General features: G+C 40.0%; 1 long non-coding RNA gene and 1 pseudogene across 1 annotated transcript; both read right to left on the reverse strand.

Annotated features, from left to right (window-relative positions):
• The window catches only part of LOC119722557, a 29,536-nt pseudogene extending 10,489 nt beyond the window's left edge, over positions 1 to 19,047 (reverse strand).
• A 672-nt stretch (positions 19,048 to 19,719) lies between these two features.
• Positions 19,720 to 23,823, reverse strand: LOC119722558. The gene is made up of 3 exons (XR_005270452.1): positions 23,499 to 23,823; positions 21,043 to 21,208; positions 19,720 to 19,761 (listed from the first exon to the last, which is right to left on the reverse strand). It is a non-coding gene; the product is annotated as an uncharacterized LOC119722558 (long non-coding RNA).
• Positions 23,824 to 27,988: the final 4,165 nt, after the last annotated feature.

Below are 27,988 nucleotides of genomic sequence, written 5' to 3' on the forward strand. Positions count from 1 at the left end.
AATCTGCTGGGGGGTCTTCTGAGCAATTTACAAATAGAAGAATAGTTTTTACTATTAACGCATAATGTCCTACCTTCAGATGAATCTTGACTAGGTTTGACAGATGTTTTGCCAACCTGTACGGACTCTACTCCTTCAGAGAGCGATAGATCAAAATGAAATCCATCTAAGACAGCAACAACTAACCTAAAACAAATCAAAACGAGAAAAAGATAACAATTACATTTAAAGTAAAATATGTAAGTTTAGTAACTATACGAAGGCCACAATGCCGGTATGGCTTCAAGGATTGAACCAGTGCTGTTGTTGAGTCCATCAGTCTTGGAAGTTATTTAAGTGAACAGTGACAAAGGCATTCCTGTCTTGCTGTGAATCCCTTGTGACGTTTGACCAGACTTGTGAATGGACTTGTAATGGACTTACAACATTGGATTGCACATGCAACAAATTTGAATCCAAATTTGGTTCACAGCATTGACAAGGGGAAAAACACATGATTATTCATTAGGTGTCTTTTGTTACCTCACAGCCGTTTTCTGCTGATCTATGCTTCGCATGACAAGCCGCAAGCACTGCTGTAGTATCAGGTAGTACCATCGCCATGGTAACTGCCCAGCAACGGTTCCCACAGCACCAATGGCCTCAATGACAAGGTTGGGGTTCTTGGCAGCTATCGTCTGGTCAAAGATGAGGGCTGTTGCCATGGGTAACAGGAAGTGATAGAGGGCGCTGTAGGCAAGATCACCCTGTCTGGCATGGAGTGCTAGACGACGCAGCGCTCGCATCCGTCGATGATGCTGTAATCAATCAAATTAAAAAAAAACAAAACTGCTATTCACTGCATCAGAAGTGTGTCTGGACAAAATTTGAAGTGATTATTTCTTAAAAACCCGACAGTCAATTTTTTTTTCAATTTTTTTCTAAAATTTATGGAACAGAAAAAACAATTTGTGATGTTCAGAATCAGTTTACTTAAGATTTAAAATTTTGATCGGGTTTTGTAAAGATGAAATGAGCACAAAGCTTGCCATGAGTTGTTACACAGATTTGATTGTGATTAAAAAGCAGATTTGAAATGAGAGATTACACCACAAACAAAAAGCATCAAAAGTACCTGTATGTGTCTGATGTTCTCAAAGAAATCTTTTTCTATGTCCGTATCCTGCAGGATTCTCATACATTGGAACTGAGGATGAACTGGGAACAGCTGGACAATGTCTGAGAGAAGACAAATCATCTCATGTCTGTGGTTCTGTCAGGAAAAAAATGGTTTCAGTTAAAATCAATTAAAATACCTGACAAATAGTAAATTGCTTGCTGATTACTGATTTGTGAGTCAAGTCCTCATGGGTCATTCACAAATCCATCACAAGTCAAATCACAAGTCAATCACATGTCAAATTACAAGCACATATATCACAACAAATCACATGTCCGTCACAATTCAAATCACAGGTCAAATTACAAGTCCATCATAAGTCAAAGTGTAGGTCCGTCAAAATTCAAATCAAAATTTGACCACATGTAAGATGAAAAGAAACACATGATTGACATAGCAGTCACTTTGTCATAATTCATCAGCTTGAGATCAACCAACTTTTGAAAAACGATTAGTATCTAATATTATATTTTGTGGGCTGAAAAATAAAAAGGAATATCTAAGGTCAGACAAACTCCAAGATACATTACCTCTGACTTTAATCTCAATGCATCCCTGATTGCTGGAGCATATTTGTGGATGACAATGCCATTGAAATGTTCAGTGTTTGGTTCCTGTGATGATAACTTCTGTAGGAGTGCCTTCAGGAAATGGGCCGAGTTATCTCGCATGGACATGTCTTCAATCTAAAAACAAAAAGGAATTGATAAAATTGTTAAAATCTTATATCTACTGCAAGATGATTACCGGACATAGCAGTCAAACTCTGGAAAATTTAGTAAGACTGACAATTTAAACTATTTACCATTACTCTTTGTATTTCATGTATTGCATCTCGAAATGCATGCCTCACACATAAAAGAATTCAAAAATAAACTATACGTTTACTTGACATTGGAACATTTTACTTACCAATAGATCATTTAGCACAAATCTATGAATGATTGAATACTTAAAATTAAACCTAAAAGTCTACATGTAGCTGTGCTTCTTTAAATATGATTTGCAAGAATTTGTGTGAGATGAGAGTAATTATGTTATGTATCAACAGAGTAAAAATAAAGGTGTAGACCAAAATGTTAGACACATTACAAATTTCTTTTGTCATTTTATAAGAAAAAAACACACTTACCTTCATGATCATGTAGAAGCAGTTGTATACAATTGGAGTCACAAATGCTATGTCAACCGTTGCCATAGCAGCAAGTCTCTCATTGGCTAATTTGAATCCAGCCAGCCTATAGGCATAATCTGGCTCATCAATGTGTTTCCGATCCCAAGAATTCCACTGTTTCATGAGACGAGCGAGGTCCCCAAGGTCCGGGTTGCTCTGTGCCATCGCTGCGAAGACCTCACAGAGAACAGCTCGAGACTGCCGGAACGTCAGACGATAGAACAGTGCTGACAAGATTCTGAGATTTGTAATGTCAAAAAGCGCATTAAGTCAACTTTGTTTGGTAAAACAAGGGCGGTTCAAAACTCTGTAAGAACATAGTTGTATATTAACTTAAGTGATGTATCGCACAGATTTTCTCAAGCAACTACAGGGGGAAAAATGTGAAATGCATTGCATGTACATAATATATATGCATTACAGTTGACAAATTTGATATGCTTATAAATATACAAAATATTGGACCTTTTAACACATTTCATCAATATGAAGGTAAACATCTGCCTTGATCTAACAAACATAGAAACCCAGAACTTACCCCAAGAAGTCCGCAGGATTCTCACACAACTTGATCACATTTTTGATTGTGTGTAGAATGTCCAGCTCAGTAGTCTGTCAAAACAAAGGGGACCAACCAAAATCAAATTCAGGCTTGTTTTTATCGAGAGAAACATACGCTTTTAGTTCTGCTTACAAAATTTGGATCCTAAATTAAACAAGAAGGATTGCCTATGAAATTTCCAGTAAAAACACAGGAAAAATGAACATGTTTGAGTTGCAAATTTACCTCATGTTTTTCATTGGTTCTCCTCAAGAATGGTAGAAGTAGACTAACCAACATGGCACTCTGTTCAGGATCACTGATGTACAAGCTTATCCTGTCAACAACAACAAAATGACAAAAAATGTTGTCTAGACCCCAGACAAATGATTTAAGTGTCAAATTGGGTCAAAGGGTTGAAGTGTGATAATGCCCGACAACATGGTTACACCCTTGTCCTGGCTAGTAGATATCTCTGCCAGATAATTAAACGAATATTCCCCATAGTCAACATTGAATAATAGTCAAACATATTCATATATTCATTTAGTCAAATATTCATACTATCATGAATGCATATATTCATATATTCAGACTACGATATGAAAACTGACTTGGATAGTATGTTGAGGTCTTTCATGGGTAGACTTCTTCTGTCTTCTTTCGTCTGAGTGCTGCGACTGACTGATGAGCTGAGATATTGCAGAACAGCAGGTATGTACGGGAAGAGTAGCTTAGTTCCATAGCTGGGTGGCTCTGGAAAGATATATAATAAAGTAGGAGCTTAGTTCAACTATCTATTCTCTTTTGTGGACAAGTCTTGTCGAGGGATCCTTGTGGTATGGGTTCAAAACACCATTTTTACCTGATTTTTTTTCTCTTTTCTAATCTGAGGCTTTGGAGGATTTTTTTTAAAAGGGAAATAAAGTCTGAATTTCATTATGTTCGAATTCATTTCTTTTTGCTAATTTTATATTTTTCCTCATGTTTTTCAGAGAAGAAAAGTCCAATATGTCATAACGTATACCCCATGCGAATGTCATTTAGGAAAAAAAAATTGCCGGTCCAAGAGGTTGCATGATTACAATTTGACCATCTTCTGAATGCATTCTATTGGAGTCACATTGACAAATTGAATGATGTAAAAATATGTCAGATCTATCACACGTACCTGTAAACTCTCTGTCTTCAATCTTGACATCAATAAGGTCATTGACCTGGAGGTCTTCGTCGACCTCTTGTCCATCTTCAATCCCAGAATCCTCTTGCATGAGAAGATGCTCTACAATCTCCCTCACCATGGCAACCACGGAGGCGGAGACGGTCGATGCAGAGAGGAGTGCACAGTGACGCTTGGAAGGATGGTGCAACTTGGCCTGGTAGGGTGATGCTTGGCTAAAAGAGGATGGAATCTGAAAGAAAAATCAATATCACACCATTTTTTAAATTCATTTCAGATCATCTGAACCAAAGATTTTACAGGTATTACACAAAACCAATATCACAAGTAAACAAAAACAAAAAATACCAGAATTTACTTGTTGACAAATCAATTTCCTACCTGGGATTTTTACTCCAGACCAGGATTAGCTTCAGTAACGGGGTGGGACTCGCAAGGCACTCATTGGCTAAGCTGTCACTCTGAGGCCACACCGCTGCCTCAACGATACAGTCAATCTCACTGGCTGAGAGGGGGTGTTGCTCAAAGATCCCAAAGAATTCAACCAATCGCAGGAGGGCTAGCTGACGCAGTTTCTTCAGTTGGCCAATGGCATAGGTTTGGATCTGCAAGGGTTGAACACAAAGTTAACTTTTGTGTTCTTTCACCAAAATTAAATTTTCAATAAATACATCTGCTTTATCTCAACTGAACAGGAATTTTCATGCATCTGTGACATTAGAGAACACAAACGTTTTTTTTTAATATAAAGTTTGAAAAAGTACATCCGCAAACTTGCAAGAGTGCAAGAAAATGAGCTATACTCGGCAGAAAACAACACACTTCTCAGGAATACAAGTCAAAAATATATTATATGACAAGAGACTTTGGGAGATAACCTGTTTTGTGAGGTGAACATTAATAACGTAACAAGCAGTAACAAAACCAACAAAACTTCAAGGAATCTTTGTGCTTAATTTTTGCCGACATGAGACTTTTCTGCTACAGACCTTCAGTTTGATTTAAAGTTGTTTTTTTTTTCAATTGCAAATGTCTTTTTTTAACACACCTGATTTCTCTGGTCTAATAACTGTGCATAGCTGGCAAGCAGAGTTATAACTAGATGAAGAATCTTGGAAGCAAATGGTTCGATCCGATGACCCAACTTACTGAAGATTACTCCGATGGTGTCCAGCATACTACAAGATAGGACAAATAGAAATAGGATTGTGACACAGAAACAGCTGTTACCAATTAATTACTGACTGGATTGACCTGAAACATGCCAATCGTCAAAGAAAGAGGGCCTTACATTTCAATAATCCTAATAATAAGATCTTTCACTAGGATACGAACGTCAGGTACTTTGATTTCTGCAAAAGAAATGTGTTCATTATTTTCTTCAACTACTTTCATGTCAACTACAAAACTTGAGAATTAGAACAAACTTGGAAATACGTACAATTTAAAAAAAAAAAATGTTTTCCAGCCTCTGTTTACCTTTGTTGTTTGTTCAGAGGAATGACAGCGGATGGGCTCAAGGAACCAAGAAAATCAGTCATCATCAAACGACAGTCATCTACAGAAAAAAAAGAAACAATAAATTAAAATAAGATTTTAAAAATATCAACACATGCTTTAGAACAGTGTTTTTGACCAACAGTTTTCACAATGCTGCTGCCATCACTGAGTTGGCCCATGAGTGAAAGTGATTAAATGCCCCAGACTAATAAATACGGTAAAAAATCTGCTAGTCATATAAGATGAAAGCTACGCAAGTCGCTTTGAAACAAAACAAGCACAGGAACCATCAAACACACCAGGCCCTTGTTTGATACCTTTCAGGATGAGTTGGCATGGCTCCAAGACTAGATCCAGAAACACACTCATCTCACTGGAGGAAGAACCAGCAATGAAACGTAGAATGGTAGCACGAGGAACAGCGCCCCCACTCTTTCCTTGGGTGCCAGGTCCTGTCTTGCTCATCATTTTACCATAGAGAATCCTGCAAAGATAAAAGTTATGAGTTCCAACAAAGAATGATTTAAGCACCTTATACTTAATTGCCCAGAGCATCCTAGAAAAAGACTACCTTTTTTTTTTGGGGGGGGGGGGGTGTTTCAATTTAAACAAAACATTTCCAACTTCTGAATCTCACCTCAGGAGAATTGGCAACAGCCCCTCCCTGTGATTGTCTGCCACTACACCCGTTGTTTCATCAATGCTGAACTGGACGAGTGTCTCACGAAATTTCTTATCCTCCATGAGTGCTTCTAGACTGTCGCGGTAGGGAGTCAGGTAGGGATGGTTGTAGGTCATCAGGCAGGTTAAGACTACCTTCTGGATGTCCGGGAAATTACTTGACAGCAACTGGAGAAAATGGCCAAAAAAAAAGGATTACAAATTATCCTTTCATTTCAATTTAATGTAACTTGCACATCCATGTGTAAACAGTAGAAGTTTCAAAATAATTATGATAATTCAAAATATAAAATACATATTGCTGTCACAGGCGTAGCCAGGAATTTGGAGCAGGGGGGGCCAAGTCTGACCGGCCTGTACAAACCCCAACCAGGGGCGGAACTAGGATTGTCCAAAAAGGGGGTGTGTGAAATGTAACAAGCAGCAAGTGGTGTAGGCAAGTTGTTTCGCCTACGCTGAAGGCCAAAGAGGGGGGTGATGAAAAGTAATGCGTGGCGTGGGGTCCGGGGCCCCGCTTAAGGGCCCCGGAAAATATTGGATTCTAGATTCTACATGGTGCGATCTTAGGATCTAAACATCGAGTTTGGAGTCATTGAATCAGCCATCCCGAAAACTCTAAAATCAAACTGTAGTACTAGTAGGCTACAAGATTTATTCGGTGATGAAAAAAAGTGGGTGGGACAAACGATACGATACCCCAACTTTAAGCAGGGGTGTCAATTGCTTCTCAAAAGTGGGGGGACATACCTTGATCAGAACTAATGCGAGGGCGAAGCCCTTAAGGCGTTGGGTTCAGGGCCCGCTCAAGGGCCCCGAAAAAAATTGGAATCTAGATGCTCTGTGGTGTGATCTGAAGCCATTTCTGACCACTTTAAACAATATTTTTTTAGCAAAAGAAGATAATTTGAACATCATTTTCGATGTTGGAGTCATTGAATCAGCTATTCTGAGCTAGGCTTTGAGTCGGGGCCCCCAAAAAAATTTGATTCTATAGATGCTCTGTGCTGCGATCTGCGGCAATTTACTTTAACCAATATTTTCTTAGCGAAAGATAATAATATTATTTAAACATCATTTTCGAGGTTGAAGTCATTGAATAAGCTAGGCCTATTATATTCTCAGCTAAAGGCGTTGGGTTCGGGGCCCACTGAAGGGCCCCGAAAAAAAATTGATTCTTGATGCTCTGTGGTGTGATCTGAGGCAATTTCTGCCTACCTTATTTAACCAATATTTTCTTAGCAAAAGATAATAATTTAAACATCATTTCCGAGGTTGAAGTCATTGAATAACCTATTCTCAGCTAAAGGTGTGGGGTTCGGGGCCCGCTTATTAAGGGCCCCGAAAAAATTTGGATTCTAAATGCTCTGTGGTGCGATCTAAGGCAATTTCTGACCACTTTAACCATTATTTTCTTAGCAAAAGATACACTGCATATAATAATAGGGCCCTGTAAATGAGACACGATTCAAAAATCTGGGGGGGGGGGGGGGGCATTTGATATTGTGTTCCCCATCCTTCAAAAAGTAGGGGGGGGGGGGACATGTCCCCCTGTCCTGTCCCCCCCCCCCCCCAGGATTGATGCCCATGACTTTAAGACATGTGCAATGTTTAAGGACATGTTCCCCCCCCCCACCCCCAAGATTGACACCCATTCCAAAGGCTTGTCCGCCGTGTGTCCTGCATGCTATAGAGAGGTCTGGGTGCATTTTCCTGTGTAATGTACAACATACTAGCATAGGTTTCGTCGCCACGCGATGTCTTGTCGCAGTTCTTGATCCCGTCACTTTTTTTATTTTCGAAAAGCTAAAGGTATGACAGACCCCAATAATAATTGTTGTCTTCTGTGCAACTAATACTAGCAGGCTACGGTCTGACGTGAACTGCCGTATTAAATGTGTCTCTCCCTTCCCTTTCTTCTCTGTTTGGGTCTCTCTCCCTCTCTTCATCTTGCTTTTATTTTTTGAAGGAAAAAATGGTGGCCCACGCCCCACACCCGCCCCTACCAGCGAACATCTTGTTGCCTGCTTTGGAAATGTCTAGTTTTAATTGCGAAAATAAATTTTTCTTTTGCCTTAGGCAAAGTAAAAAAAACAAACATGTTTCTCGTCCCCACCCGCTTCCTTTTTTGGAGGTTTTTTTAGGAGGCTTTTTTACTTTTGAAAAAAATTCAGTAAAAAAACACCGAACAAGTCCACCAATTCATCGGAAAATAAATACCAATACCAATACAACTCTAAATGACGTACTGTAAATATGTTCAGTTCTCTTATCCAACTTGTCTTTCCTTTTGAAAGTGTCTTTGAACATTGGAAACACCAACGGTTGCAGGAAATTTTTAAAATGGCGGTCATCTTGAAAAAAAAAATAAATAAAAAGCCGCTCTTCCTCGTTTTTTTTTCAAAAACCCGGACGAGAAACATGTTTTTCTTCTTATTCGGCCTTATATGTTTTTGGTATTCCTTTGTTTTGCCTGATTTTACATCGAATACAGTATAAAGAGTTTTTCATTGTATTCAACTTGGTCAAGAACGTGTTTAATACGGCATGAGGTCCGGGGCCCGCTTAAGGGCCCCGGGACATTTTTGATCCTACATGCTCTGTGGTGCAATCTGAGGCCATTTCTGGCCCCTTTACCTGAATTATTTGAGCAAAAATTTTTAAGACTTTTTTTTTTTATAGAAAAAGGCATTACATGATTTTCGGACAATCAAATACACATACTCGTATTTCGTACTCGTAATTAACGTCGGGTTTTGGTAAAATGTCATTTTTTTTTAAAGCAGGGGGGGCCATGGCCCCCCTTGGCCCCCCCTTGGCTACGCCTATGATTGCTGTTATGGTGATGAATTTTATAGTGATTTAACTTACATCAAAGTAGAGCTGTCATAGCTGTGGCTCCTTATACATTGACTTGGGATCTTTGAACTTGCTGAAGAGCTGTAGATAGGTTACCAATGCTCTGAAAAATAATGAAATAAATGCTATTCGTTTTAAAAAGTAAAGGTTTTCAAGGAAGGTTTGACGTAACGTGTAAACATTAATGTTACATCTCAAAGTGTTGTCACTCAGAGAAAAGGGAAAAACACTCTTAAGGACAAAATTCTCTTCAGGATTTTTACCTGTACACAGAGCCTTTTCCTATCTTCTTTCTCCCTCTCTTTAGACTTCGTCTTGGAGTTTCATCAACATCCTCCCCTCCTCTCCTTCCTGAGACTCCGCCCCTAAATCCTCCTCATTTTCATCATCATCCTACGTCTGATCTAAGCTCATGTCAAGTCCAGTCTTTGTTCTGATGTCTTGAGTTGGAGCATTGTTGACATTGGATGGGTGATACTCATTTCTAAGTTGAAGATGATCATCAACAAAATTGTTTTATTCACTTCACAGAAATTGGGATTGCAACTCAAAGAAAGAAAGAGAAAAAAATGTACAACATATAGTAACTCAGTGTTAAAGGTTTCACAAGATATGGAACAAAGCATTTGCACAAATTGGTAAGTGGTCAGAAAAAGAAGAGATTTTATGCTGCACACAACTTCTTACTCTGTTTTTCAGTTTTCAAGGAGTAAACATGAAGATTTTCAAAAAACCTACTTCATTACTTTTCAACTGTGTATTAGGATTCTCAATTCATATTACCTGAAAGACAACCAGAGTAACATTGCAAAGTCTGGTGAACAAAAACCAAGATTTTTCAACAAGCAAAATATTTATCTTAAAAAGGCATCTTACTCAATAAATCTGAAGACAAGTGGTACGAGATCCCTTGACCTGCCCTTAGCACGATCAGCAAACTGAGCCATTGCTTTCCACATCAACTGACGGACATTCCAATGGTCTTGTTGATCTGCATCTGCAACACTCTCTGCTTGAACCCTACTGAATAATGCTGAGAGATCGTCAGAGTTTGGACTTTGAACTTCCATGGAATCAATCAGATTGAGGTTTGTTGTAGTTTCCATGTAAGAGGACTCAAGCAGCGTCGCCATCTTCCGTAGGTGATCCATGTAGACAGACCAGAAGCATTTCTTGTCCATGCCATACGCGTGGGTTCTGAATTAATCAAATGTTGAGCACAACAAAATTAGCCACTATTCTACTTTCAGACCTAAAAAATATGAGGGGGTTGTTTAAGAAAATAAATTACTCACTTTATCATTTCCATGATGGGTTGCCATAGCAATTGGAAGTTTATGTAGAGCGATCCAATGAGATACTTCAAGGCAACCTGACAAAAAAAGAGATAAACACCTGATTAAAAATGACAGAATTCAACGCATTTTGCCATCAATGTTGTGAATCCCACCATAAATTGATGATGATTAAACTATCCAAAATCTGTCGTTTATGAGGAGCACCTGTTTATTGTAGTCAGCAGTTCGCTGTTGTCTACTGTATACTCTCCTCATCTGCCAATTGTGGCCAACAAAGCACAGCTGTGTCATGAACACCCGTCAATTGGGGGATCACCTGTTTACCATTGCCACCTGTCCAATGTGGCCACCTGTCGGTGTTTACTTCAACACTGTTCCTATTATAACACACCTCTTTATACTCTCCCAGTGGTACGTTTGGCTGCACGGCATCATAACTCAATCTCTGCAGTAGCTTCTGTTTCTCCCTGTAATCTTCAACAGTCGATGGGACCAGCTCTGCCTCCAAACACAGCTTGAAGACGCAAACTTGACGAGTATGCTAAGATTGACGAAAAGGGAATTTCAAAATGCAAAAATCAATGTTATTTAGGTAGAAGGTTAAAGATGGAATTAACTGGAGTGTGATTTGAACCTGAGAACTGGAACACCGACTGAGCTTTCTAGTTCCATGTTGGTGGTCTTTTAATTTGTAAATGTCTTTGCTCACCAGGTGCTTTTTTGAAGTCCATTTCCCTTTGAATTTTGGTTAAGACATACCAACAAATTCAGTTTCATTTGTTGTTTTGCAAATAGCAGATTTCCCCCCCCCCCCCCCGAATATTTCTACTTACCAGGTCTGGTATGGTAGAGAGTTTGACTGGGAACTGGGATAATATCCGTAGGGTCAACGTCCGAACCTACCAAAAAGAAAAGATGAATGAAAAAATGAAAAGTTCTTACTCAAGAGAAATCTCAGACAGTCACAGTCAGTCAGAGGACATATGAATACGAGAAAAAGTATATTAAAATTCAGTTTTGTGGAATCTGTTCAAATATTTGATCGAACCTTCTTGTGTGGAGAGGACAGATTGGGCTGTAGAGCTGGACGAATGAGCTTCAGTTTATCTGCAGCGAGAAAGCTGCCATCCTGGTTTCTGACTAGCTGGGTTAATCATTTGCGACATCCATACCAAAACCAGCAAACAAAAAACCAATCTCTTGCTATAAAGTGTCTGATGTAAGCACGGGGTACCACATTTTATAAATGGTGGGTCATCCTGCGACCTAGCATTTCTCTCTTAACAAAACAAAGACAATAAGTACCTCAGAATATTCCAAACAAAGTCTTCCTGTACTAAGGACTGCATGGGTTGGCCCTGGCCACACTGTAGCAATGAGCACTCGGCCACCGACAGCAGATACAGAAGCATGTCTGAACAAATAAACACAAACAAAATGAGAACATCAGTTTTCTGGTTTTAGGATACTCGGGGAAAAAAGAAACTTGGGCTTCAAAGAGACATAAACCAGAGGCCATTGTCAAAGAGTTTCATAACATTTGATCTATTAATCAAGTTGTAAATTTATGAATTCCTAAGGCATTAAAAATGCTGAAGTCACATACCTTTGACTGTCTCATCTTTCTGATTTTCAGCAACATCCCCCAATGTCGTTATGAGACTCTTGAGTTTGGGAACAACTCTCGCCTTGTCAAGAGGTCTGTCAAAAGAGGAAGGAAAAAACACACTCTGTAAGTGGTTAATTATTACATAATTATACCTGCGCACTACTAGCAACATGGGTTTGCATGAAGACAGCCAAACAATGATTCTTGCCAAAAGTTGCTCCTACATGTAATTCTCGTTTTAGAAATCTCAGGTGAATTACAACAATCTTCAGAATAAAACCTTGTCTTACCTGGTGCTAGGCACACGAGGGCAGCCCACAACACTGATACTACGTTGTCTTGTCTCAGTAACTCAGGACTGAATTCAAGGAGGGACAGGAGATATTCTGGGAAGTTGTCCGCTCGTTTCTTGTTTCTTCTTGCTCTTGGATTGGCTATTTAGCAAAAAAGTTACAAATGAAACAAGATATATATTCTTAATTGTTGTTGAATTTCAAGAATCTATCCTTTCAACAGTTGTCATGTCTGACAACAACTCAATCTAATGTATAACATTGAACAACTCAGTTCTTACCTTTTATAAACATCAAAACTGAAGTCCATGAGGTATGGTTCATGACTCTCCAGAACTGATCCATCTGTTGTTGAGGACTGCTTATGGAGCACCAGACTACACAGTGTGAGTAGGATGTCATGGTTTGATGAGGTAGACTTGCCGCCAATCCCAGTATGGCAAAAAAGCAGCAAAGGGTGCAATGTGTCCTAAGTAATATGGTAAGAAACAGTAAGCATGCATTATCATCAGTTGAAATCGTCAAGTTGATGTGGAAAAGCTTAAATGAAACTGGATGAAACTAAGGTCATTTCGAGAAAAACCTACTGATTTCCGACACAAAATGGCGACAAATCTATGATGCAGGCAAACTGAACAAACAAAAAGAACTGATGGGACAAACCTTTTCAAATGAGCGCATGGAGAAAAGTTGCTGGCTGAATCCCAAAACCTGTAGCTGTGAGTAGTGGCTGCTGAACACCTACAAAGACTAAAATTGAAAGGAGAAATCAAATCTTAAGATAATGTTAGCCCTGATCCATGGACTTACTGCCTTTTTCTGATTCCTTGCCATTCAATTTGTGGCTATAGATGAGTGCAGTATTGGAGCAATTTAATACTCACTGATCTGACAAGATGGGTAATGACATCATTGCGTATGTCACACTGGCTTGCATTGAGTAGAGCTGCTGTTAGATCTAACAAAGTGTCACCACACTGGCCGGGTAGTATGCTGCCCTCTAGCAATGTAAAAAGGACCTGAAATTGGGCGGCGAGGAAATAAGAAATAAATCTAAAAGTTTAGAAGAAGCCAATTGGGAAATATGCTTCTGCACCCCGCTAAATCACATGATTTCAAAAGATGATAGGGTAAACATTGCCAAACTCAAAGTTTAAAGTCTATTCTCATATTTTGTTTGTTTAATGCGAACTGTATTCACGTATTTCCACACTAAAACCTTATTCTTTATAAAGAATTACCTTCTATTATTGCAGCAGCCATTCTGTGCATGCTTATGATAACATTAAACTCTCGAGATTATATTAATAATAATAACAATATCAAAAATGTGTACTTATAAAGCGCATGTAACTACCATTATTGGTGCTCAAGGCGCTACATAATTAGTACCCTGCTCATTGGGCCAATGAAACATTCCTAAGACAATCTCAGCTCCCTAGGGAGTATACAGCTCGATGCTCCCATTTCAGCACAAAGCAGTTCAAGTCAATCAAAACAACCATCTCTGCCCTCACAGGTACCAATTTACTCCTGGGCGGGGAGAACCAATGAGTGACAAAGTGTCTTGCCCAAGGGCGCACACGCCAGTAACCCCAGATTGGACTTGAATCCATAACCTGTAGAATTACCCGCAGATCACAAATTCAATGCTCCAGAGAGTGACCCAAGCGAACACAGCCAATAACAAAAGAAGTTGGTGAACAGTGCAACAGAGGTAACTTACTTCTGCATATGTGTCTGGTTGTTTGATCAGATATCCGCTGTAATGTCCTATCCACTGAGTGGTTAGTGCTAGTAATCTGTCGAGTTGATCAGCGATTTGTACTTTCCGGTCAGTGTCTGCCTCAGCAGTGAAGAGTTTGTGCATTGCACTCACACAACTCTGTGGAAAAAAAGAAAGCATACTTAATTTATAATGCGACACTGGTGTCTTTTAAAATGACATTATTTCTTATGTACCAGAATCTTGACTTTACTTGTGATGTACTTGTGACTGGACTTGTGATGTACTTGTGACTGGACTTGTGATGTACTTGTGACTGGACATGCGATGTATTTGTGTGACTGGACTTGTGATGTACTTGTGACTGGACTTGTGATTTACTTGTGACTGGACTTGTGATGTACTTGTGACTGGACTTGTGATGTACTTGTGACTGGACATGTGATGTACTTGTGACTGGACATGTGATGTACTTGTGTGACTGGACTTGTGATGTACTTGTGACTAGACTTGTGATGTACTTGTGTGACTGGACTTGTGATTTACTTGTGACTAGACTTGTGATTTACTTGTGACTGGACTTGTGATTTACTTGTGACTGGACTTGTGATGTACTTGTGACTGGACTTGTGATTTACTTGTGACTAGACTTGTGAGGTACTTGTGACTGGACTTCTGATGTATTTGTGATCTATTTATCTTAAGTATCTCAACCACAAGCAAAGACTATGATCTAACCTGAGTGAATAGCGATTCGGAGTTTGAGTTTCTCATCTTGTTTGTGTGGCATGATGAAAGTCCAACGTACTTCCAGGAGATGCCATGCAGCAGAGGCGACCATACCAGCATGACGGCTGCCAATACGGATCGGTAGGCCAGAGACCAACATGTAGACTTCGCTGATGGTTTCAACCTTGGCAAGATATTATTATTCAACACTGGTTAATTTTGCTTTCAGATATTATAATAGAACGTACATATTTGCATGCTTTTTCACTGAACTAGTAACCATGCATGGTAGCATCGACTTAACCTCTGAGTGATTGTCATGACTACGCCTGCGAACAGCCGAGTAATGTTGACAATGATAATGCAAGTGACTTTTTGTAATTATATCACCGCACCCACAGATTCTGTGTTTTTCAGTGGCCGAGAGTGTGCATCACATAGTATTTGCTATTTTCCGTCTACATGTACATGGCTAAAAGGACTATGACACCTTCCATTTTAATACTGACTACTTTGAGTGGCATAATCAAACTAGCCTCCTAGACCTGTTTTATAATGCCACTCGAAGCAGTCAATATGCAAGACTACAAATTATTAGCATAGCTTGCAAAGTACTCTAATAGTAAAACAGATCTAAGATGGTAGAATCAAGTTAAGGGGTAACAGGTGAAGTGCTTTCTGTCGATGTATTGTTGATCATTTCATTTTTGCATATTTACCATAATAAATGAACTTGGATAAGTGTATTAAGTATAATCTATTGCAAGTACCCTTTCAAATAACTTCCTGTGATATGGCAGATTTTGCTTAACCAGTTCACATCAGACAACGTGTATACACGCAAGGTTTTGCTGTAATCGGAATGGATGATGGATAAACACGCAACAAGCGAGGCCCGAAATGTCTGTCAGTGGCCTGCTTGCAGCAAGCTACCCGTAGATGACAGCTTGAAGCCAGTCTTGGTCTGGTCAATGTCAAAATAGTCCAGCGCGAACTGGTTACAACAATCTGCTGGGTCATATGAAATATTTACCTTTTAGACGTCATAGTTGGAAATGATGGCGTTGAACAGCGTGAACAAGGCATTCAACAAGTTAACAACCTGGAAAGTTAAGCGCAAGATGTAAAGAGTAACTCTGGTGACACTATTGGTTTGCAATTTTTTTTGGTGCTACTGTAATTGGCGATTTGGCTGCTGTTGGATCCGGTTGAAATAAATAAATAAATAAATATTCTGAGTAGACAATTTGATCAAATTTGAGTGCATTTTACGTTTTGAACTTAAGCCACCTTTGAGAATATGATTGAAAAGTACCAGGCCTACATGCCCTAGGTGCATGTATATCTAGGCTGATTATAAAGATTACGTGCACAAACAGTAGATTGTCCCTTTTTGACAACTTTTGAGAGCCCTAGTTGGAGAGACGCATTGCGTGAATGTACTGGTTCGCGCCATTTTGTGTAATTATGTCATCATGCCAATGTTTGTGTTGGACATTCCTCACTAAATATTTGCATGTTCTGTAGCAAAATGCTTCCATCTTCAAGTTCAATTTATTATCATTGCACTTCCAGTTACACTGGAAGTAAAGGTCAAATGGTATGCGCCCTGGACATGCTGGATCAAAATATTGCCAGTAGCAATGTCTGAAACAACCTAAAATGAGAATACTACTCTGTTCTGTTATAAAGTTATAGCCTAATTAAAAGTAAGCTCTCAAATTTTCATGTTAACCCGCTAGTAATTTGATACCAGGTGATGTCATGATGACATCACAATTTCTTTTACATCTTCGGACCAGGGTTCAAATTCCATCTAGGTTTTATCGTCATCACGTGAACTGTTTGGAAAAGATGTGGTTCGTTTTGATTTTGAGGCCTTTGTCTGTAATTTAAATTCACCCAATTTTGACCTTCCAGTAGACCCAGAAGTATAAAGGTCGAGCGAGTTCACGTAGGTTAAGGAGAAAACCAGTAAAGAATTATTGTCCAGAAAAAAAACCAAAGAATAATTATTACCATTTCAAAAAGGTGATTGGGTCGTGCCCGATCAAAAAGTCCCCAAAAACATTCAGTGTGATGAATCCTGCTTTTGACAGATTTTCAACTTTTTTCTGTCTTAGTTTTATTGTGCTGAGCATAAAAATCGGGCAAGAAAGATCTTTTCAGCCATTCCATGGTGACTCGCGTGACATTTGAACAAAATGTAAAGTTTTAATGCATTACTGTTGTTAACCTGGCATTTAGTCAACTCAAATTAGCATGTATTTGAGTCAGGGCATTGTGAATTTATGGTTTAGTCTTTATATGATTACTTTAAAATCGCTATTTTTTCATGTATCACAGTTTCTTTGACGTGACTCGCATGACAGGATAGAAAAAGGGATTTTTGACATCCCTTGATTCAAATAGCTTTTCCTATGGATCTACCAGTGTTCTAAAAATTATTCTTACAGAACTTAGAACTTAATACCCTCACCCAATACATGCATAAGTTGTATTGTGCCAAATATCCATTGTTGTAAGAAATGGCCTGAAGAAAATGTGACTCGCGTGACACAAATGCGTGACTCGCATGACACAGTAGCTTTTCACTTTCACATTATAACTGTAATTTTAGTATAACGAATCAAATCATAATATTATATTAATAAAAATGATTTACCTGTGAATACCTTATGAAAGAGTGTGAAAACTGCTATTTATCCCTTTACTTTGGCAAATGTTGGGGGTGGAAATCGGGTTTAAACACAATATCCTTAACAATGACATAGAGAGAAAAAAATGTTTTGGAATTTTAGTTACGAAGTGATGTCATCAATCCACGGGTGATTATTTCAGGAAAACAGTTGTAATTCTTGGTCATGTAGAGTCACAGTTTCCTTAAATAGTAAGATCGAGCTGCAATTAATGATGCAGTTGTATCGGAATGTATACATTACAGTCGAATCTCGTTTGTACAAACTCTGTTAATACAAAATTCTGGTTATAACAAACATAAAGCCTTAGTCCCGACTGTGCATTTATGTGCACAATGAATGGGACTGATGTTCCTCTTAGTACAAAATTCTGATATAACAAACAATTTGGCTAGGTCCGAACGAGTTTGTATTAACGAGACTAAACTGTATATACATTTGTAAAAAACTGATTCAATTTCTTGTTACATAACTAATGCTTTTAAAGACTTAATTCGAATTCTATAATTTAATAGGGCCTATGGCATTGTTTCTTTGTATTACATGTAAATGAAACATTCCTGGCTTGTGACCAGGCGCGGATCAAGAGGGTTTTTTGGGGGGGTCAACCCCCCCCCCCAGCTCTGTTCAAAAAAAAATTCTCATACAAATTCCTGAAGAATAAGTCGACCCCCCCCCCCCCCCCCCCCCAGCGTGACACCCCCAAAAACATTATACTGGTCTAATGTCCGCCTGTTCAAAATACGGTACACCATTCTGTAATGTGTTAATAATCGTCAAATTTGACAATTGGTACCAGCCCCCCTCCCCCCCCCCCCGTCCCCCCCCCCCCCCAGTTTTTTATTTTACGGAAGCGAGTGTCCAGAGAAAAAAACGTGTGTACATTTTTAAATTTTTTGGATGATGAAACCCCCCCCCCCTGCGAAAATTCCTGGATCCACCCCTGGTGACTCGCGTGACATACATCATGTGTGACTCGCGTGACATTCTTGAGATAGTTTTTTCTACAAGGAATGTAGAGCAAATAAGAATATTCATACTTTTATTGATAGACCACCACTATTTCATTTACAAATATCAAGCACTAGCTGAATCCCTCTCTAGTTATTAAGTAATCTGAAAAAAAAGTCCTTTTTTGTGACTCGCGTGACATATTTTTGAGGGTGTTTTCACAATGAAATAGTGGGAAAATACTGAAGACATTTCGAAAAATTCTCAATGTTTTATCAAATAGACTGGAATAGCTACCAAATGTATGCAGATAAAGCACAATCTTATGAATGAGCTTCAATTACTTCCTCAGTTTGTGATTTATACCCCTGACCCTCCGTTTCGCCCACAAAATTCATCCATGTTCAGGAGGCTGAAATTTTAATTCAAATGATTTATTTTAAAAAATCTTTTGAGATTTAGATGGTTTCAATATTCCTCTTATCAAATATAACTGACAAAAATTTATTCCTTTCACTTCAATTTTTGAGTTTGGTGATGACCCTTACATGGAATGGCTGTTTTGCTGTTACTCCCTCAACCGTTTTAAAGTACAGTTAGAGCATTTTCTCTTCAAATATGAAAAAGTCTTACTTTGCAGTACTTCGAGTCTGTTCCATCCCTGTGAAGCACCAGCAAGGTAGTAATCGATGTACTTGATGCAGTCCTCCTGGGCTGTATAGTGCTTCTCAAGGGAGCTCTGGTCTGAGTCCGTACCATCCCTGTGAAGTATCAGCAAGGTATAGTGATGTACTTGGTGCGGTCCTTCTCCTGGGCTGTATAGTGCTTCTCAAGGGAGCTCTGGTCTGAGTCTGTACCATCCCTGTGAAGCACCAGCAAGGTAGTGATCGATGTACTTGATGCAGTTCTCCTGGGCTGTATAGTGCTTCTCAAGGGAGCTCTGGTCTGAGTCCATACCATCCCTGTGAAGCATCAGCAAGGTAGTGATGTACTTGGTGCGGTCCTTCTCCTGGGCCGTATAGTGCTTCTCAAGGGAGCTCTGGTCTGAGTCTGTTCCATCCCTGTGACGCATCAGCAAGGTAGTGATGTACTTGGTGCGGTCCTTCTCCTGGGCCGTATAGTGCTTCTCAAGGGAGCTCTGGTCTGAGTCCGTACCATCCCTGTGAAGTATCAGCAAGGTATACATGCAGTGATGTACTTGGTGCGGTCCTTCTCCTGGGCCGTATAGTGCTTCTCAAGAGAGCTCTGGTCCGAGTCTGTTCTAGCCGTGAGAAGCAGTCCTTCTCCTGGGCCTTATACTGTGTTTCTATAGTGCTTCTCAAGAGAGCTCTCTGATGTGAAGTGAGCTGGTAGATCTGCCATCACCTGGTCAAGAAAATTGAATATTGTCAATTTGAGAAAAAAATGTTTGATACTGATTGAGACATTTACTTGTATTCATTATTAGCTATCCTGCAAACTCGAGTGGAACAAGGTTAAAAAAAAAAAATAGGTTAACCAGTTTGCGTCGGATAACGTGTATACAACCAAAGATTTTGCGGTATTCGTAGCGGATGACAGATGAACAAGCAATGATAGCTGAGTCCTATAAATAAAGATGTCAAATTGGTTCAGAGAACTCTTGGAGTTTTTAAGAATAAATTATTGTTTCACTGAAGAAGAAGTGTCTTTGCTCCCTTTATTACATGTAGTCCCATCCTTGTAGATAGGATAGGATGCCTGGTTATATATCTTTGATACAAACGAATCCGGGAAATATAAATTTATAGTGACTTGGCATCATTACATCTTGCAAGGTGACAGAAGAAAGTCCTGAATAGCGCCCTCTACCCCACCTCACCCGGCCACAGCATTACCGGTACATGGCAAAAACAATGAAACAAGCCCATTGGTTTTACTTTAAACATGCCAGACCTTACTCCATATTTTTTATACAATTTCCTTAAAACATAAGTAGTGACTACATTTATCAAAGGTTATTAATATCACTAAATCTGAAAATAAAAAGAAAACAAAAATCCCCCACTTGCATTATTGTCCATTCAGCCATAAAAAATCGTTGTGCGTCAATTTTGATCTGTTGAGTCAATTTCTTTTTTTCTTTAAAATTGTCTGTACCTACAACAGTGCCCTTTAGTGCTGCACCACCTCAAATATTTAGCACTAAGGAGCACAAGGGCACCAAGACAAATGATAGGGCACCAAGTCAAATGATGTAACACCATATGAGAACTCAAACAAACAAAGCAGTACCACTTTGCTATTTTTTCCCAAGCTTGGATGGTACAGACAAAGAATATTTTTTTAAATCACTACATCAAGTCCAGAACTTTGGTCTGACCAGAGACCCACTATTTTTTTTTGGCCTCACGGCCTGTGCGCAATTCTGTCTCACGTTGGATGAATGCCCCATACATGTAGAGTCCCCAATTTTTGGACTAAGCATGAACCAAGGACTCCTCAATTCATACTAGGATAACTGAGATTACAACTTGAAATAAAAAGGAATCAAACCAAACAAGCAGTAGGATCTGAACCAAAAATGTTTCAATTCATTCAAGGATAACTAAGGCTACACCTTGGAACAAAAGAGGAATCGAACCAAGGTCAAACCCATAGCCTACAGGACTCAAACTTGCTACTTACTTTATCATCAATGGTGTCAATCTAAGTCAGCACAGCTCCGTCAATCAGTGGAGGTCGATCCATGTCTCAATGGTGTGCTCAATTGATTGCCTGGTCCACTGCTTCGTTACCACCCAACTAACTCCCCAACCAAGAGAACTAACTTTGACTGGTTGATTTTTATCAGCTGTTTGAGCAAAAAGTAACAGTAATCATAGGAAAATCAGACATTTTTTGTCTTTGAACAGTTCTCTCTTGAAGGCATTACTAGTGTTCAAAAATTACCAACATTCCAAAAGGTGTCATTACATTGAGAGAAGTCTGCTTTAGGTTGACATCATTTTTTAGAAATATAAAAAAAAATTGATTTGAATTTGATCAAAACAAAACAGGGGCCCTACACTATACACGATTGCCAAAATGATGATACTGATACCGGTACTTAAATCTGGGACTGCATGCACTGAGAAATAACATTCCCAATTGTGTTAGGAAAGTAACTCAGCATTTTTTTCTTGACTCTCATTCGTGTCCATAGACTTTATACACACACACACACACATATTGTTGATGTACCCTAACGTGGCGCGGCCCCTAACGTGGCGCACTTTGATTTTTCGCATGTAGCGCCTACCTAGAGCAAAAGTTTTAACTGTTTCTGTGAAATTTATCCAAGTTCTAAACACTCCTGATCATAAATCGCGAGTTTATTTACCCGTAACAAAGTCAGAAGGAAAAATTATTTTGGCGTGATTTTCCGATTTTATTTTCAAGTGCAAAGTGAACCCTTTGAAAATGCCCTGAAAAATGAGAAAATAAGGGAACACTCCGCCTATTTGTGCCCAATTTCCGGATGCCACCGTTTTTGAATTTCGGATTAAATTTTATGAAACCGAATTTGTTCACAGAGGTTAAATAGCAAGCATTAATAAGGTAAAAGTACTAGTATTTCACTGCATGAATTTGAGGTTTGTCAACAAAGAGGTTTGGCAACAGTACATGTACACGAGGAAAGTCGGGTAAGCTTCGAAGTGCACCATGCAGAGTTGTAACGAGTCACTGATTTTTGTGACTCGAGTCGAGTCGAGTCATTTTAAAGAAGTGACTCGAGTCGAGTCGAGTCATTAGGTCAACAAGGTCGAGTCGAGTCGAGTCGAGTCACAGAGTGTGGTCGAGTCGAGTCAAGTCGAGTCAAGTATTTAGCTCGAGTCAATTCGAGTCACAAATATTTGAACACTTAATTACAATAAAAAGCAACAAACACAAGAGAGAAAGAATACAAGGCACCAGTCTATTACGGAAATCCAAAGACATAAAGTATGCTGTATGGTACCCAACCAACAGTTCCCATTGCTAGCTCACGTCACAGATAAGAAGATGTGAAACTTCGGTCTTATAACTGGTTTGGCTTCGGTCTAGATTTTGTTGTTCGCTGATCGCTGACAACGTTAAAACCTAATTGCATTATACGAAACTGTTTCTGATTATTTAAAGGTGGGCCCGTCCGTATCCATTTTTGTGTGTGAAATCGGGACATGAATTTAGCCAGCGTTCCACCAAGAACTTCAAAATCGCCCGAAACCAATGATGAAACCACGGATTGAGAAATGCGTTTTAAGTCTGGTTCCGGGTTTAGCATTACATGCTATAGAACTACAAGGTGGGAGTCCGCGACACGGTGTATGTTTGTTGTTTCATTATGGAGGAAGGAAACAGACTGCCGCTGTATATAAACGTACATTATTCGCGAACATTAACGTGACGTGAACAAAAACTGGCAACGCGAACGGCACAGCGTAAGTCATTGCAAATATTTTTCGCAAGTAAGTTTTGCTTTTATTTTGGGACTCGAGTCTTATTAGCCTTCCTCGAGTCGAGTCGAGTCATTCTGATGAGGGACTCGAGTCGAGTCGAGTTATTTGCTCGCGTGACTCGAGTCGAGTCGAGTCATTTACCCGTCGGGACTCGAGTCGAGTCGAGTCGCCAAAAAATGTGACTCGAGTCAGACTCGAGTCGAGTCATTGACTCGAGTCATTACAACTCTGGCGCCATGTTAGGGAACACGACTATACCCATGTTAGTTTTATATATGCTATGTGGACATTCCTTTGTTTTCGTGTAGTTAAGAAAACTCGGTACAAAAAAATAACTTTACTTAAACTGTGAAAACTCTCAACCCAATTTTTTTTCTATGATTCCCTATAGGCCATAGTGTTTCTCTTCATTCTGCTAAGGATAAACCTAACCCAAAAATGCCTCTAGGCTCTAAACCTGTTTTCCAGAATGGCAAAACGTTATGTGGACACGGCTTAGTCCACATAACGTCAACACAACCTGCATTATGTGGACATCTTTTGTTCACAAGTGAATGTAAAGACAAACTCAGACACACACACACACACACACACACGCAATCGCAGAAGTGTCGCCAGGATGCAACATTTAGGCAAACACTGACATCAAGGGAATTTTTCTACCTTGGGATTATCTGCACCGCCGTCATGACATGCGAAATGATGCGATCGGCGATGACATTGGCTATGAGTATGGCTCATCCAACAACAACAGAAGATGATCAAGCCCACGTGAAGGTTTGCTAGCTACACATGCCAGAACTTCAGAAGTAAACGCGAGTTCCAAAGACTCCTCAATATTCCAAAGGAACGGAGAGACAGAGGTTGTACACCATGTCTGCAGTCCTATGAATATTAGAAATATGATAATGAAATAAGAGCATGAAACTGGAGTGGGAGGGTCTCAACCAAAGACCCATAATCACAAACGCAGAAAGGTAAACAAACTACACACCAAGCAAGACAGCTGCGTGTTTGGCAATTAAACTGTGTTTGGCGCCCTCAATATTGAGGGCGCCAAACACGTTTCATTGACTGCACCAAACCATTGTGTTAGCAGACCAGTAAAAGTTCCATAGACCCTAATGGTAAATGCTCCCACTTCAAAAATTCGGGAAAAATACTCACAACTCTCCAAGGTGTTCGAGACACACATCAAATTCAAACTTATTTCATCATCTTTCATTTTCTTTTCAATTTTCGGGGGGTCAACTGATGACTTTTAGGAGAAATTTCCATCTGAAGATGATCACCCCTGAAAATAGTCCTGAAGCCCATCGCCATTTTGAAAAACGATGCCTACACTCCATTGCAAAATAGAGCGCTTTTAGGCCAAAAAAAAAAAGTCTCCGGTTTCTGATATGCGCGCGCGTCGCAGTAGCCATGCGCGTCGGCAAAATGAATTTTTTTTTTTTCAATGAAAGATGATGTCTCAAAACTGCCAAACTCACTGGTTTGACTGGAATTCTGCTGCTGCACAATTTTGACGTGTTTTTTTAGATGGGGTTATGATCGAGAATAAGCTTAATGTAGCCTCTCTGAACTCCCATATATTTGCACTAAGTTTAGTAGGGCACCATTTGCAGTTATCAGTCGACATTTGAAGCAAAAAAGTCAGGTAAAAAAAAAAAAAAGCCGCGTCGCCGCACCACTTTTTGGACAAGCTCCATACCAGAAACCGGAGACTTTTTTGGGGGGCCTTAGGGTCCAAATTACATCAAAATTACACAAAACTGCAAGCTCCCAGTCCTGTGCACGGCTTCCACCCATATTTTTTACAAACCCTCAAGTTCATGGCCCACAGCATGCTCAAATACCGAAGATTTTGAGGGCATGCAAATCGTGATTTGGCCGGCGCAGGCAATTTCGGACCGATTTACTGGTCTGCACCAATGGCACAAACCACCAAAGACATAAACGCACAAAAAAGCAAGCTGTGTAGAAAACATGTACCTGCGTTTCCCCAAGAGCGGATCCAGAACACAAATTTTTGGGCAGGGCGAAAAAAAATTTGGTCCCCCAAAAAGTGATTCCAAAAATTACGGCGTGGGGTTCGGGGCCCTTAAGGGTTCGGGGCCCTTAAGGGTTAGGGTTAGGGTTAGGGTTAGGGTTAGGGTTAGGGGTTAGGGTTAGGGTTAGGGTTAGGGTTAGGGTTAGGTTAGGTTAGGTTAGGGTTAGGGTTAGGGTTAGGGTTAGGGTTAGGGCCATACTCATAGCCAATGTCATCGCCAATGTCATCGCCGATCGCATCATTTCGCATGTCATGACGGCGGTGCAGATAATCCCAAGGTAGAAAAATTCCCTTGATGTCAGTGTTTGCCTAAATGTTGCATCCTGGCGACACTTCTGCGATTGTGGGTGTGTGTGTGTGTGTGTGTGTGTGTCTGAGTTTGTCTTTACATTCACTTTGTGAACAAAAGATGTCCACATAATGCAGGTTGTGTTGACGTTATGTGGACTAAGCCGTGTCCACATAACGTTTTGCCCATTCTGGAAAACAGGTTTAGAGCCTAGAGGCATTTTTGGGTTAGGTTTATCCTTAGCAGAATGAAGAGAAACACTATGGCCTATAGGGAATCATAGAAAAAAAATTGGGTTGAGAGTTTTCAGACCAGTAAAAGTTCCATAGACCCTAATGGTAAATGCTCCCACTTCAAAAATTCGGGAAAAATACTCACAACTCTCCAAGGTGTTCGAGACACACATCAAATTCAAACTTATTTCATCATCTTTCATTTTCTTTTCAATTTTCGGGGGGTCAACTGATGACTTTTAGGAGAAATTTCCATCTGAAGATGATCACCCCTGAAAATAGTCCTGAAGCCCATCGCCATTTTGAAAAACGATGCCTACACTCCATTGCAAAATAGAGCGCTTTTAGGCCAAAAAAAAAAGTCTCCGGTTTCTGATATGCGCGCGCGTCGCAGTAGCCATGCGCGTCGGCAAAATGAATTTTTTTTTTTTTCAATGAAAGATGATGTCTCAAAACTGCCAAACTCACTGGTTTGACTGGAATTCTGCTGCTGCACAATTTTGACGTGTTTTTTTTAGATGGGGTTATGATCGAGAATAAGCTTAATGTAGCCTCTCTGAACTCCCATATATTTGCACTAAGTTTAGTAGGGCACCATTTGCAGTTATCAGTCGACATTTGAAGCAAAAAAGTCAGGTAAAAAAAAAAAAAAGCCGCGTCGCCGCACCACTTTTTGGACAAGCTCCATACCAGAAACCGGAGACTTTTTTGGGGGCCTTAGGGTCCAAATTACATCAAAATTACACAAAACTGCAAGCTCCCAGTCCTGTGCACGGCTTCCACCCATATTTTTTACAAACCCTCAAGTTCATGGCCCACAGCATGCTCAAATACCGAAGATTTTGAGGGCATGCAAATCGTGATTTGGCCGGCGCAGGCAATTTCGGACCGATTTACTGGTCTGCACCAATGGCACAAACCACCAAAGACATAAACGCACAAAAAAGCAAGCTGTGTAGAAAACATGTACCTGCGTTTCCCCAAGAGCGGATCCAGAACACAAATTTTTTGGGCAGGGCGAAAAAAAATTTGGTCCCCCAAAAAGTGATTCCAAAAATTACGGCGTGGGGTTCGGGGCCCTTAAGGGTTCGGGGCCCTTAAGGGTTAGGGTTAGGGTTAGGGTTAGGGTTAGGGTTAGGGGTTAGGGTTAGGGTTAGGGTTAGGGTTAGGGTTAGGTTAGGTTAGGTTAGGGTTAGGGTTAGGGTTAGGGTTAGGGTTAGGGCCATACTCATAGCCAATGTCATCGCCAATGTCATCGCCGATCGCATCATTTCGCATGTCATGACGGCGGTGCAGATAATCCCAAGGTAGAAAAATTCCCTTGATGTCAGTGTTTGCCTAAATGTTGCATCCTGGCGACACTTCTGCGATTGTGGGTGTGTGTGTGTGTGTGTGTGTGTGTCTGAGTTTGTCTTTACATTCACTTTGTGAACAAAAGATGTCCACATAATGCAGGTTGTGTTGACGTTATGTGGACTAAGCCGTGTCCACATAACGTTTTGCCCATTCTGGAAAACAGGTTTAGAGCCTAGAGGCATTTTTGGGTTAGGTTTATCCTTAGCAGAATGAAGAGAAACACTATGGCCTATAGGGAATCATAGAAAAAAAATTGGGTTGAGAGTTTTCAGACCAGTAAAAGTTCCATAGACCCTAATGGTAAATGCTCCCACTTCAAAAATTCGGGAAAAATACTCACAACTCTCCAAGGTGTTCGAGACACACATCAAATTCAAACTTATTTCATCATCTTTCATTTTCTTTTCAATTTTCGGGGGGTCAACTGATGACTTTTAGGAGAAATTTCCATCTGAAGATGATCACCCCTGAAAATAGTCCTGAAGCCCATCGCCATTTTGAAAAACGATGCCTACACTCCATTGCAAAATAGAGCGCTTTTAGGCCAAAAAAAAAAGTCTCCGGTTTCTGATATGCGCGCGCGTCGCAGTAGCCATGCGCGTCGGCAAAATGAATTTTTTTTTTTTTCAATGAAAGATGATGTCTCAAAACTGCCAAACTCACTGGTTTGACTGGAATTCTGCTGCTGCACAATTTTGACGTGTTTTTTTTAGATGGGGTTATGATCGAGAATAAGCTTAATGTAGCCTCTCTGAACTCCCATATATTTGCACTAAGTTTAGTAGGGCACCATTTGCAGTTATCAGTCGACATTTGAAGCAAAAAAGTCAGGTAAAAAAAAAAAAAAGCCGCGTCGCCGCACCACTTTTTGGACAAGCTCCATACCAGAAACCGGAGACTTTTTTGGGGGGCCTTAGGGTCCAAATTACATCAAAATTACACAAAACTGCAAGCTCCCAGTCCTGTGCACGGCTTCCACCCATATTTTTTACAAACCCTCAAGTTCATGGCCCACAGCATGCTCAAATACCGAAGATTTTGAGGGCATGCAAATCGTGATTTGGCCGGCGCAGGCAATTTCGGACCGATTTACTGGTCTGCACCAATGGCACAAACCACCAAAGACATAAACGCACAAAAAAGCAAGCTGTGTAGAAAACATGTACCTGCGTTTCCCCAAGAGCGGATCCAGAACACAAATTTTTTGGGCAGGGCGAAAAAAAAT

Source organism: Patiria miniata, unplaced genomic scaffold (assembly GCF_015706575.1).
Source record: "Patiria miniata isolate m_02_andy unplaced genomic scaffold, ASM1570657v1 HiC_scaffold_15, whole genome shotgun sequence".
Classification (NCBI taxonomy): domain Eukaryota; kingdom Metazoa; phylum Echinodermata; class Asteroidea; order Valvatida; family Asterinidae; genus Patiria; species Patiria miniata.